General features: G+C 40.8%; 1 long non-coding RNA gene across 3 annotated transcripts in view; it reads right to left on the reverse strand.

The window, feature by feature from the left end:
- LOC120750433 (uncharacterized) overlaps nt 1-14244 on the reverse strand; it is an 86569-nt gene that overhangs the window by 18277 nt on the left and 54048 nt on the right. For all 3 annotated transcript variants that reach the window (XR_005699983.2, XR_005699982.1, XR_009207660.1), the window contains exons 2-3: nt 4592-4811; nt 3792-3924 (exon numbers count right to left, since the gene is read on the reverse strand). This is a non-coding gene — a long non-coding RNA (uncharacterized LOC120750433). The remainder of the gene's footprint in view (nt 1-3791; nt 3925-4591; nt 4812-14244) is intronic.

Consider the following 14244-nt stretch of genomic DNA (forward strand, 5'->3'; position numbering starts at 1 on the left):
TCCTCTGGGAAACCCTCAGCCCAGTAATCACTGCCCTGTCTTGCCCAGTCCATGCCCAAGCAGGGTGGGAAATATTCTTTGCCCTCTTCTTCCCCCAGTGAATTGTACGAGGCAGGCCAGAATTTTATCCTTCCACTGTTAAACTATAATACCTGGTTTAAAATTATATTACAAGACATTAATACAAACGGAAGTTTTGGGAGGATTTTATAACCCACAAGAGATGACACTCATAGGTTATGATGTCATTCAAACCACTTGATAATATACTGTACTAGCTTGCAATATTCCAAAAGCAGCTATTAAACTAAATACAGATGAGGAACATGTTGCTACAACAACACAGAATATCATGAACAGCAGAATGCAGAAATATATGGCTGCAAACCTCATTTTTATTTGTTTGTTTATTCACATTTTTTCATGTGGGATAAAAACAACTCCTTCAGTCCTCTGAAGGTTCCCACACTGTGGATTGAATTTAAAATCTCTTAAAAAAACAAAAATAAAAGGCCAATCAAAAACTGAAGTAAGCCTAGGAAAAAAAAAAATGATGTATGTAAACTGCCACATTTCTAGACAGAAATAAATCAGTCATGGCCATTTAAGGTAGTTCAGTTGCATTACCTTTCCTTTTGTATGAAACTAAAAAGCAATAAAAAGAGAAAATGTAAATACTATTTCTTACATTTTTGTAAGTCACTATTATCAAACCAGAGTGCTTTAATTATATTTTGAGACGAGGGTATGGGCTGGGTGACAAGATTTACTGGAGGTCAATGTGAGCAATAACCATTTTTCTTCCCAATGAAAAATAATACCATCAACGGCAGTTGTTAAGAACTATTACAATTGCTGAATTTAAATGCTCCTGTAGGATAATTAATCAGAGATGTTTCATCATTCTGGTTTGAGGTAAAGATATAAAACAACTGCCAGAGTGATGATGATTTTGATAATTTTATAATATTATTTTTATTTTTAAAATTATCCCTTTTTTAAGCCCTGTATTACAAAGGGGTAAATACTCAAATACTATTCTCCTAAAGGGTGTGATGTGACCCCAAGAAGGCTTTCCTACAAAGAGTTTATAGAGAAGGGAAATCAAAACAAAGCAACATACCACAAGGAAGGATCACAACCAAACAGAAGATGATTCCACTGGAGTCAAGCCTCTGATTTAAAGGGTGAAAAAACTGGGGGACCCTTCAGAGCCAGACAGAAAGCCCACAGTTTGAGTCAGGAGGGTGGCTCCCACTTTCAAGAGTGGGCTTTCCAGTGGGCACAAACCCTCACCTTCCAAACCCAGCAAAACTCCTTCTCAGCCACTAGTCGCACAGGGGGTTTCAACAGCAGCATTTGACCCAGAGCCTCAGACAAATGCATTGCTCAAGAAAGACAGGAACATGGAGATTTTAGCTGTTCCCTAAATCACCAGTTTGGTTTCTTGGATTTAGCGTGGAACGCAACAAAATCTGCCTTCTCAGTTGAACGTGGCAGCCTGACATGAGCTGGCCAAAGCAGGGCTCTGCAGTGTATGCTTTTAACAGCTCAGCTGGATTTTCCTTCTTATAATTACACTTCTGAATGTGTTTTAATACAAATGGAATGGATTCTTTTTCTCACGAGCTGCTGCTTAAAGCCCAGCTTGTGATAAGTATTTGTACGTGTTCATAAATAAAACATTAATTATTTAAAGTGACCTTTTAATGGGATGCTATGTGTCCAATAAATGTTGGGCTACAAGATGTGATCTCAGCTTAGGATCCATGAACTCAGAGGCAGTAACAGCAAGCAGTGAGAGTGCCATGAACTCCCTACGTTAGGAACCTTCAATATGAATTGAGTAAAAAGTACTAAGTAAAGAGGCTGCACCAAGAGACAGTATTCCCCTCTCAGCAAGGCCACAGAAATGAGCAATGACAGTGACATGGATGGAGAACGGTGCCCAGAGATTCCTGCCTTTGTAGGTGGTACAATCAGCAGCTCAGGCTCTGGTGACAACGAGAAGACAAAGCAAACATTAAAATCAAGGGGTCAGCTAACACCCTTTGTTTGCTGTTCTGCACTGTGCGTTAACATCTTTTGGGAGAAACAGAATGGTTCAAGAATAAGAGTCTGAATACGAGAGGTCCAGCCGCTTACTGCTGGCTTCCCATCAAATCTAAGCTATATTTTGTCATGCCACGGAGTGGCAGACATGTCCCAACCCCAAAGCAGCAGCACAGTTTGAGCAAGGACTGTGTAAAACACTCGATTCATTCCTTCAGAGGAAAAGGAAACTGCAAACATTATTACTACTTGCTTAAGTGTGCATATCATCAGTAGTGTTCTTCAAAAGCACCCAGCATTTGGCTAGATCTGCCTTCTGAGTCATGAGGGCAGAGAGTATTTCGAAAGTAGTTATTAATTGAACCCTGTAAAATACACCTCTTTATCTAGGTAACATCTTCATGTGCAGAAAAGCACACCGTATCTCAATACTTCTAGTTTTCATCAATGTTCTAGCGGCCCTCACCTTACCATTTCACCTCTGGGCTGCTTAAATGAACTAACCCTAAGTACACTATCTGCCAAAAAGAAACCAAAACCATATTTTCGTTCCTTTTGTTCCGTCTTAGCTGCAAGTGTTCAGCACAGAACACTGAAAGAATTATGGCCACGCAATACTCACGGCAGCTGGGGGAAAGCATCGTGCTTGGATACAAATGAAAAGTGTGCTAAGGTCCACAACACACCTTCAAAGGGTGCCAGTGTCAATTACCTCCAAGCCTCACCTACAGCAGGACAGTGAGAAGGCACCATATTTTATTTACTTAAAGCTAGACTGGACAAATCACTGGAGATTATACTGTACAGGGAAATAGATCTGTGCTGGCAAGGGCAGCGATGAGAGGATCTAATGCAAAAGAACTTTTCTGTCTCTGATTTTTATGATTCTCTGATAGACATGCACAAATAACACATCTGAGGGACAACTCTGAACATTTCTTTTGATTTGTGTTGAAGTTAATTGCATGGAACAGCTACACAAACTGAAGTACAGGCAAAACAATTAAAAGAAATTATTTTACTGCTCCTGCTTGAGAATTGGGGGTGTCATTTCTGGAAGAGTTATTCTTTTTTAATTATAAGCCTTCACAAACGGCATTCTTGGTGGAATAAATAGGAAAGAACCACACAGAGATCCCAATATTTGGGGTCATTATTCAAGCTCATACTTTTCAATCAGGCAGCAAAAGCACAATCCATCATTAGGACCCACTTGCCTTTAAAAAACACCTGAAACTGCAGACAAGTCATCCCAGCAGCCTGTTGGAGTGGAAGGGCCACCCCAGAGGGGATGCTGCTCGGGGATGTGCCACTATGCTGAAGGCAGGGCAATGGCTCACATCTTTCTAAGATGCTCATAGGTCCAAGCACTTTGTTGAACCAGTGGCTGTGTGTAGAGATCTGGGATCTGTCAGAATAGATGCCAAAGTTTATAAGATGATTTTGAGAATTTGACCTTTCCGTCTACTTTTCTCCACAGTGTAAGCCAGCCTTTGACCCTGGTGGGTGTTATACCTGACCATGTAAACCTTATATGTGGCCTGACAGCAGCTGAAATTTTTGCTAGACATTTCCTGAAGCCTACTGTGTTTCTGGAAGGAGTGGTGATGTATACAAGCTGGTAATAAGCTTTTGGGGTAGCTAGGTCAGTCAAATGCCACTTACTGAGTGATAATATTTTGCACCACATATTACTGCCTCACCTAATTATTATTAGTGACAAGAAACCACATCATTACCTGTGGTCATCTGCAAACCTCAGCTAAGATGTCTAGGAGGAGGAAGCTGCTGCTCGAAGAAGTATCAATGAGCTGAATAATTTCACTCCAATATACATCATGTCTGCTTTCTGCGGTCAAGATTCTCTTATTTCTGCACATGCAAAAAGGGGTTTGGTTAGTGGCTTGTGTTTGTTGAAAGGATGTGATTAGCATGCAACTAGTGGGTGTTCAGGGGCAATCACATGTGATTGAAATACCCACCATCTTCTCCTCAGTGTCACCCCTCACAATTAAAAGTGGTGGAGTGAAAAGACATAGTTAAACAAAGACAAAAATGTAAAAGCCTCTTAAGGAATCCTTCACAATTTACTTTGTGACGTAAAAAAGTATTGGAATTGTCAGAAATGTTGGTGAATTTTTTTTAAAATCAAAATAATAACTGACACAAAGACAAAAAATGGGATCTCGAATTTTGTGCCCTTCCCGATTCTTCATTTTCCTTATGTACAAAATTTATCTTAAAGATGATTCAGCATATACAGAAAAAAAAAAAATTAAAACACGTTAGTTATAACCCTTAATTACTTAATGCTATATAATGTTACATTAATGTCATGATAACTTTGTCAAGTTTTAGAGAATACCCTTCAAGGACCAACCCGTTTAGAAATTCCCAACAGAAATTTCCTAAGCTGTCTCCACTTGATATATATTGTCTTTATGACACTTCCCCTGAAACCCTAACCCTTTAGCTAAAGCAAACTCACTCTGACAGAAGGATTTTTGAAGCTGTTATTTTAATCTTAAGGTTTACATACCTGTCAGAGGGATGGTACGTTCATAGCCTTTACTATTGTTCACAGGTTCTTTTTTTCCAAAGTCTGCACATAGGTCTCGAGGGTTCTTGCTCCTCAAGGCAAATTACCTCTGAGTGTTTGGGTTCACCTCCAGCTCTGTATTTTTTTTACTTTTCAGATGCCTCTTTCTTTGTGTTTTTTCTTCCTCTCTTTTCCTTATTTTCAACTCCTGACCAGGACCCTTAAAGGAAAAGAAGAAAGACTCTTAGATACCGTGGTGATGGGTGACCTTACAAAAACACAGATAAAGAGGCAGGGGGATTGTTATGTTTCCTTCACACTGTTTGACCGTGCTACAGTTGGACGAAAACATTTGTTCTGCAAATAAAAGAAAACCTTTCAAACGTTACTTTGGCCTCAGTCTTGCTCCCAGTCATGGAGCTGAGGATAGGACCCGTGTCCTCATGGACCCTTCACCCAGTCAAGAACTGAGGACAAACTAGTTAATGGAGAGACACCAATACAGCTGATTGATTGACTCTTCCACACAATAGGTGATGCGCTGCAAAGATTAGGAGCTTTGGTGGAGGTAAATTATTAGGGGGTTTAAAAGTACAACTCCACTCTTTACCCTCACCAGACCTTGAACAGAGACTTTTCTTAGTGCCATTACAATTCAAAAGTATTTTTAGTGCTTTAGCTGGAGCTGTTTCGTGACAGCAAAAAGAAGAGTTTTCAGAAAACAATAGAAAACTGCCAGAATTTGTTTAAAAGAAGAAAAACTGCATTCAAGATTTATGTTATGTTTAAAATGCATTTAAAAATTTATCAGTTTAAACCAAGCTAAACAAAGATGTCTAAATTGAACATCAATTGTAATGATACAAGTATCTTCTGATTAGAGGCTCAAATGTAGCACAAAGACCTCAAAAATCATATAACAACCTATGGATCCTTTCTCTCAAATCTCTGAAGATGTCTTTAAAAATCTTACATATGTAAATAACTTTAATTCATATGAAGATGATTTTCAGCAGGTACGCTTCCTTATGATTTTAAAGACCCCTTTCAAATCAGCAAATCTGTAAGTATCATGATTTTTTTCTGAGGGCTAAACCAGATTATTGCAGCTCTTGGGCTTTGGGAAGAAATTCATTGGCCCTGCCCACCCAGAGCCCTGGAGAGACAGGCAACAGAGAAGCCGCAAAAAGTCTTCACAGTTTGTGACAGAGGCAAAAAGGAGGAAGACAGAGAAAGGCTGAAAAAGACAGAGAAGAAGAAGAAACAATAGGCCAAGCCTATCTTCTTGGAGAAAAACCCAGACAGCCCAATGCATAAGGAATGCAGCAGGGCTGTCCTGCAACGTCTGGAGGTAAGAGATGAGCCAGGTAACAGCCCTGTGAAACACAACTAGAAATTCAGCCACAGACAACATTGATTTTTCTTTTCTCCACCCCTGATCCCCTGGCACAGATGAAGATATATGTGTTTAGATCAACACACGCCCTTATTGAGTCTTGAGCAGAGAAGAGTCTGACTCAAGCATTTTTTTTGTGCAGTCCACAGGATTCCTGCGAGAAATCTGGGCAGGTTACTAGGATAAACCGAGACCCAGCCTCTGCCCATAATATATAAAACAATTCAACCCCATTGTACTAGGTGGTTTAAAAAAAAAAAAAATTTTTTTTTTGAAAAATGATCCAACAGACTCGCAACAAATCTTTCTAACCGCTAGGTCAACGCTGTGTGTGATGTTTGTATGACAGATCGTGACGGGAGGTGACAGACTTTCAGACCTTGGCTGAGAAGTAAGATCAGCTGGAGGTAGATGATTTCTGTCAATAGGTGAGCTTCCTGCAGCCGAAAGAGTGATGACCTGATGCTATGGAGGGATTTTTATTCTATCTCCGTGTGTACATGTACAGGTGTTTTTTTGTTTTTTTTTTTAATCCGCAAAGTAGTAGAAATAGGCAGAAGTTTTTTAAAAAGTGTGAATTACAAATGCCTCTGATTTGCTGGAAGAGATGGGTAAACTGATTTTGTGGTGTCTGGACAGTGGAAAAGACTACAGTTCGACACACAATGTTCTCCCTGACCTAGCCCTGTCCTCATCTTTCATCTTACACACACTACATCGACCCCTGCCTTTGCTCCACATGCAGTGCCAGTCTCCACAGCCCATTTATCACACCTTCCAGCGAGCTCCACCTGTGTCATGCCAGCCCCTGGGCAGGGGATGATTTCCCTGTGAAAAGCCACAAGGTCAGTGGCTATATGATCTTGCTTTACATCCCTCCTTAAAACCCACCCTTTACGTGAGCCCTGGGCAGTGCAGGATGCTGGCAAAGCAGCTGGTGAGCTGAGGGGGCTGCTGAGGACACCAGCTGAGCTCTGCTGTCATCCCTGGGGTCTTCACGCTTCCCCAGTGCTCACCTTCGTGCATCTGCACTGCTTTGCAGACAGCAGAGGCTGGGAGCTCCGCAGAAGTTTCTCAGCTACATCTCCCTTTGCTGCAAGAGGGTGATTCCTGATTTACACACTGGTGCAGCAGAGAAAAGGAGAATCAGAGCTGTTACACTACTGACACCCTGGCTATTACAAGGACTTTTCCTCTGGAGCTGGCTGGTCCTTTTTTTTTTATGCTGTCACAACCCTGCTTGTCTCACAGCACCTTCTCAGTCCAACAAATGCCATTCCAAGGCAAGGAGCAGAGTGAAGAAAGAGAAGCCTGCAGATAAAATTCATCATATACGACAAAAATCAGCTTTCCCCCACAAATCTAGCAGATAGTGAATGACTCATCTGGAAGGCTTGGGCTCAACTGATGACACGTGAAGACTAAATTATATTAAGGTTAATGAACTTTGGGATGATGATTTATACTTGACAGAAAGTAGCACTTTATAGCAGCTGAGACAACATTCACTCCTTTTCATTCCTTTCCCGAGGACAACCTGCATTAAACAAGAAGGAGTCGGACACAAAGAGCTGTTGACAAGCATACAAAATGGAGCATAAATACTACCTACTATCCATAGCTACACCCAGGAGACCCTTGCAGTGTGTGTTTGAATATCCCCCGCTCTTTATTCAGTGTGATAAGTGAAAAATGCTCCCTCTTAAACCAAAAGTGCAACTGAACTTGTGGGAAGACAGCCTTTGTGTACCTGCTGCTGAAGCCAGAATGCCAGCTTCTTCCACATGTTTAACATGCCCCTTTGAACAGTTCAGAAATATGTCAAATCTTAAAAAAAAAAAAAAAAAAAAAAGTGAGGATTTAAAATCCCCTCTCCATAGATGTAACGTGTTCCAAGAGATAATTAATTGCTACTGCTACTTATTTGAGAGCCAAGAGCCATGTGTTTGTGGTATTCATGTCTGAAAATAAACATCTGATCTTGTTGATGATGATGAGAAAATGCTTAGGAAAGGGCATTGGAGCACTTTTCAGCGTGGCTGACAATGTGGCTCCCTATTTCTCTGCTCTTTTACCTGCTACCTGCTGAAACTCAGCACTCTCTCTGCATGGAGCCACACAAGCCCTACATTTAAAGCCTCTACAACAAATACTCTTCTCTAAGGATTAGAGACTAAAGGATTAGACTTCGACTGTGTCTTCTCACCCCTTCTTGTGTGTGTGTATGAGAAGAGCAACGAAAGAAAGATATTTTTTCGGGGGAATGTTTCTGCATTTACCAGGTTGACGACTGCTCAGAAAAAAAAAAAAAAAAAGAAAAAAAAAAAGGAAAAAAAAACAACAAACAAACAAACAAAAAAAACACCCACACAAACAAAAAACCCCAAACCACACAGACTTTACATGCATGAGAAACAAGCACGCCAAAAACTCATGCCGACAGGCATCCCTGTCACATCCACCACAGACACTGCCCTCAAACACCCATTTCCAATCTGCTGCCACTGTCTTCCAACATCCCAACAACCTCCTTTTCCCTGGTTAGTGCTCAGGAGCTACAGCACTAATTCCTCCTGGTTGTAGCTAGTCCAGAACTAGTCCACGGTATGAACTGAATCCCATCTATTTTTTTTTAAGCATCAAAATCCTAACTTCCATCTTTCAAACCATCAGCCTAGATGTACAGAAGATGAATAGATATCTTCAGGCAGTGTTGAACCAGCAGAGTCTCTCTGACCTTTGGACTCACTTCCCTCACAACAGGGACAACCAAAGGCAAACACTGAGGGCAGCAGCCAATGATTCAGGATGTCCTCTAGCAGAGATCTTGCTCTCTGTAAACAAATGACATTATTAACATGCCCAGTAGAGGCTTGGTTTTGGCTCGTTCTCTTTCTTATTTGAATTAATTCCCAAATAAGACCATTTATGACCTTTATCTGAAGCAGCATTATGCAAGCCAACACTTTGCGGGCCAGTGTCGGTATTGCAGGGTAGCAGACACCAGGAGCTAAAAGAAATAAAGTAGGTTTCTGCTCCAAAACAAAGTAAAACCAGAAAATGCCTTTAGACAACTAAAGCACAATTTCAAGTCAGCTACGATAAAAGAATCACGGTGTTTCCATGACAGAGGAAGAGGACCTCCATGAAGTCAGAAAAAACTCCGGATGTGGCTCACCCAGAGCAGGTTTCTGCCACTGCTTTTCCTGGTGACACTGAGATGCAATGATGCAACAGCTGTAACACAGGCCAGAAGGACTCTCAAGAGTTTACTCCAAACAGTGGTGAATGTCACAAAAGCGACTGTCAGTTTCAGCAAGCCTTAAATCTCTGGTTTGGATTGTTTGCTTTGCTGTGATTTCTGTTTCCTCTATACAAGAGTCAACCGCAGCATGGAGAGACTGGGAGCAACATTCTGCACGGAACATTCAACCCCCTGGTTATCCCAAACTTTAAAAATAATCTATTGAATTTAATGGAACTACTAGATAAGTCATTGAAGCTCAGCCTCTTATGGCCAGGACAAAACTTCAAAGTGCAACTCTGCTGTCTGCAGTTATTGGCTACTTGTCCCTTCCAAGCCCCAGCTACCCAGATACTGGAGGGGGGATGCAGAGCATTGCTAATGACCTTGACATTGCTCTTCCTGCTGTAGCATGGACTGCTGCTATAAATTTGGTTATCTCTCGCTAAAATTTGATTTGTTCTCCGTTGAATAGAGGCACGAATTTCCCAGCTGAGTTACGCATTACGGGAAAAAAGTGTTCCCTTTTGGGTTTTTCAGCCTGCCATATTTCAGTTTGCTTGACTCTCCACTCCTTGTTTCATGCTGCCTTCACATCCCTTCTTACTTGTTCCGTTGCGAGGAGAAAGAACATTTCATCCTTTTCCATCAGCCATTAATTATTCTCCTTACTCTACCCAGAAACTGTTGTAACTCCCCAGTATCCTTGCAGAGCCATAGTGCTCTCAGTCACCAGCAGCAACGCAATCCGTGGCTCTGTGTAACGCCAATTTATGGATGAATTTCTGTATAACTTATTTCTTTGCTGCTGAACAGACTCAGTCGTACTCCTCATCAACACAGCTTCTTCTCTCATTCCATTATTTGGGTGCTCAGCTAGGTGATTTTCAAAAGGTGTGATTTTCATGGGAAAAATAGCTTCACTTTCTACAGGGTCTCGGTGATAGGCATTACTCAGACACCCCACTGACCAACTATCTTTAAGCAAAAATACTTCAGTATTTCCAAACCATTCATTTATAGGTGAGCTTTCAAATGCTTTTGAGCATATCCATAGGTATTTTACTGGAACAGACCTTCCTTGACCTGAAGGACCAAGCCCTGAATGGACAGAAAAGAAATAATAGCCTTCCACTGAAGGAAACATGGAATAATTATAAAACTTCAAATGAATTTTTTTTTTTCCCATGAGGACTATTTTATTCTTAAATATGAGGAAATGACATGATAAACACCTAACACCTAGTAATAAACGACAAAAGTTAACTTTTCCCTCCTTGAAGCTGGCATTATTTGGTTCTTTGTTGATGGAGTGTTTTGCTCCACAGGAGAAAAAAGAAATGCCTAAAAGAAAACACTTAAATTACAGCCTGTGTGTGATACTTTCTGCCCACTTGCCACAGGGGAAAAAAAAAAAAAAAAAAAGAAGGGAAAAAAAGTCTATCAGGACACAAGCAATGACAGACATTTAAACACAATGAATAGCAGGCAGAATAAAATAAATCCTTTGAGGCAGGACATGGAACATGGGAGGTCTATTAGAAAGTCAAGCAGAAACGTCCCCATCACCAAGAGCAGCAAGAGCAAACCTCTGAGTGCCTCTGTTTGTGGTGTTTAGTCCATGCCACGCTCTAGGTTTTTCTCAGAGCAGCTGCAGATGCTGCTGGTGCTCAGAGTTCCCTAAAAGCAGGACAGAGGAGTTCACATGTGGCACCTGAATCAGCGTATCAGCTTTTATAATGCTATTTTAACTAAAAGAAGATGCAGATGTGAGGTATGTGCTTGTAGGAGGGAAGGGGGAATTCGGGGTAGTAAAGAGAAAGGAAAAAAAAACATTTTAACTAGAAGCCCTGCCTGTATCTTCTCACCTACTGACTTAAATGCACAGATTACTGTAGCTGAGGGATATTAAATGTGAATCCTGCACAGTACATTTTTAGGAGATATAAAAATCCAATGTACTGTAAAATTTATAGCTTCCTCTCCCTCCCCCCCAAAAAAAAAGGAAAAAAAAAAAGCCTACTGGTAGAATATATAAATTTTGTTGAGGCTCTAAAATATGTCATAAAACCTCTCTGTCACGGATCCAGTTGGTGTTAGAGTAGGCATTTCTATAACGAAGATTTGTAATAATTTGGGTTTTGTACATTGGGTGGCAATACTGCAGTGCTTTAGGCAATATGCCTATAATGTCCAGCACAACAGAATGCCTGTTGGGTCTCATTTCATGTATATAAATTACATATAATCTGAACAAACACCAATGGTGGGACACATATATAAACAGTCTTAATATTTCAACACCTACGTTTCGTTACGAACCTGGGTGGTTAGAAAGGTGGTTGCAAATGATTATTTCTCTACCAAGTTCACATGGAGTAGTTTGCTCAGTTTAATAATAGTCTATCTTGTTCAGGCTGAACAAACTGGTCCCTGGTGGGGGGGAAAAAAAAAAAAAAAGCAGGGGGGGCAGAAATAAATCAATAGCTCAGATGTAATCTAAGGTGTCTAGAATGCAGAGAGGGATTTTGGAGCATAAAGGCACTGGTTGTCTATTGTCATTCAGACACGAGCTGCATCAGAAAAGGGCTTGTGGGAGCCTGATAAGAGTTGGTCAAAAGTGGGCCATAAATCATACGCAGGCAGTATTCTGCTGATTTCACAAACACACACTCACAGGGAAAAAAAAAAATAAAAAAAGATAGAAAAAAGGAGGTGATAGATCTGCAATTTACTGCTTATCACATCTGCTAGAAGTTTCATAATACAAAAGCCTGACCTTCAATGAATAAACACCATAGTTGACTACCTGTTTCTGCCTGAAAATATAGCACTTCAGACTCCAAGAGCTTTGAAATGGAGCTACAAAAATGATGTGACATCCTCAGGTTCAGCAAGCTTCTCTTGGTTGCTAGCAGTTGAGTAGCTGTCACTTCAGTTACCAGTAGCCACTTTAACTTCAGATGCGCAGTGTTTATTGAAAAGAGCTGGATACTTATTCAAAGGCACTAATAGCCTATGGGGGAAAAGCAGCTCAGAGCACAAGGATTATGGAAAGAGCAATGTGCATGGCTCTTTTACTTACATTTACTTTCTGCTTCTGCCTAAAGACAAAATAAAAAGTAGCAGTAGCATTGATTAGAGATGTGTCTACGCGACAAGGTGCCTCTGCTGGGGTTCCAGCCACATCAGCGGCCACAGGTGACTGGTGCTTGTCATTTCTTCAGTCCTTTGGAAAGTTTGGGGTTTTTTTTGACAATTTCATCCTTGATTCGGATTCATATTCAAAGCCCTGAGAATTCCATTAAATGTTGCATACTCATTATTTAAAGACCAAACATTTTAGACTGTTTTCCCAATTTTTGCGTGGATTTCCGGATCAAGATAATTTGTATCTGACATTTAATCTATTTTCAGCTACACCTTACTGAGAGCTTGCTGCAGATAATACCCATTGTTCAAATTAACTTCCTGTATTTTCAACAAATTGGGAGGGACTGAATTGCTGCACTACAGGAAAGATCCTAATAATATGAATTGCAAGCTATGCCTTAGCAAATCCACAACCCTCACAAATGTTAAGCCACAGAGGACAAATCCACTTTCTGCCTCAGTATCACACAGTAGGAAAGAGAGTATGAGACTAAAGCCAAGCACCAAAATTAACAGAAGTTTTTTCCCCAAGGTGTTCACCTCTCATCTCGCCTGCACTGCTCCATCAGATTCCCAGTCCATTATAGTAAAGGCTGCCTTGAAATGAGACAAGGGTCAATGAACACAAAGAAGACAGCAAAAAGTAGTTTGAAATGCTCATTTCCTGGATTTTTGTTACATTACAGCAGCTTTACGATTCTCTGGAAGAAATCTGATGTTTTAAGTTCAAGGTCCAGCCAGTCAGTGCACAGGTAAGCACAGAAAGGGAGAAAAAGTGGGACATCTGGTCGACCACTCATGTGAGGACCCTTTGCATGTCAAAATACCAGGTAGCTGTACAGGGTGTGCACAGGATGGTCCCAAAACAGCAGTGCCCGCCTCTGCAGAAAGGACTTTACTGCCCCCAGGTAACTCACGGGGACAAGATTTACTTTTCCTTGCTCGGCTGCAGTGACTTCGATATTTTATCATGTCCAACAGCAGCTGTTGGTGAGAAAACAAGAAGGGCACCAACCTATTTAGAAACCATTCCTCACAACCTGGAAGCAGAAAAAAATGAAAACATCTTGGATTTGGATCCTAGTACAAGTTCTCTGCATGGTCTACTTGCCTCTGCTGAGCAGCCTTCACAGCCAGAGAGGACAAGGGTTATCAATCATGTCAGAGCACTTTAACGAGGCAAGCAGGCTACAAACACCTCGCAGAATTTATGTCACTGGGGAAGAGCCATTAATTTGGATTTCCAGCTTCCTGCTCAGACAAAATTAAAAAACAAAATATTGAATATAGAGTCATTTGATTTAACGCGTACAAATAGGTAATTGAGTATGTATCTGCTGACCTTCCCTAAAAGGGAGGGCATAAATATTCCAGCTTAGTTTTGCAAACCAAACAAACTCCTATAATAAGAAAAAAGCAATTTAATTATTTTGTATATGTATTTGTTCACCTTGGTTTGCTGGGAGAGAGATCGATTCCTTTGTTAAAAATTATGTTTGGAAGGGGAAAGGACTTTAATTTGTACAAAGTGCTTTCAAGGAATTAAAATTCTCCCTGCTTGAAGGAGAAAAACTACACCATTAGATTTCATTGATACTAAAGAAAAAGGTTTTTATTGTGTTTGGTTTTATTCTTTTGCAGGGGAGAGAAGAGGGTGTTAATCAAGGTTTCTGGAAGGAGGGGGGTGTGGTTACACTTTGCAGCGCTTTACCGTGCATGTGTGCACCCCTTTTTGTCTTTGTGTTCTCTGCATCCCTGGATGCACACAAATAGGGCTACAGCTTCACTCTGACAGCCCAGAGGCAGCAACGGAAAAGCTTTGCTGGTATCACTCCTAATTGCACATTAAAATTAGCAAAT

The sequence above is a fragment of the Hirundo rustica genome, chromosome 3 (genome assembly GCF_015227805.2).
Source record: "Hirundo rustica isolate bHirRus1 chromosome 3, bHirRus1.pri.v3, whole genome shotgun sequence".
NCBI lineage: Eukaryota > Metazoa > Chordata > Aves > Passeriformes > Hirundinidae > Hirundo > Hirundo rustica.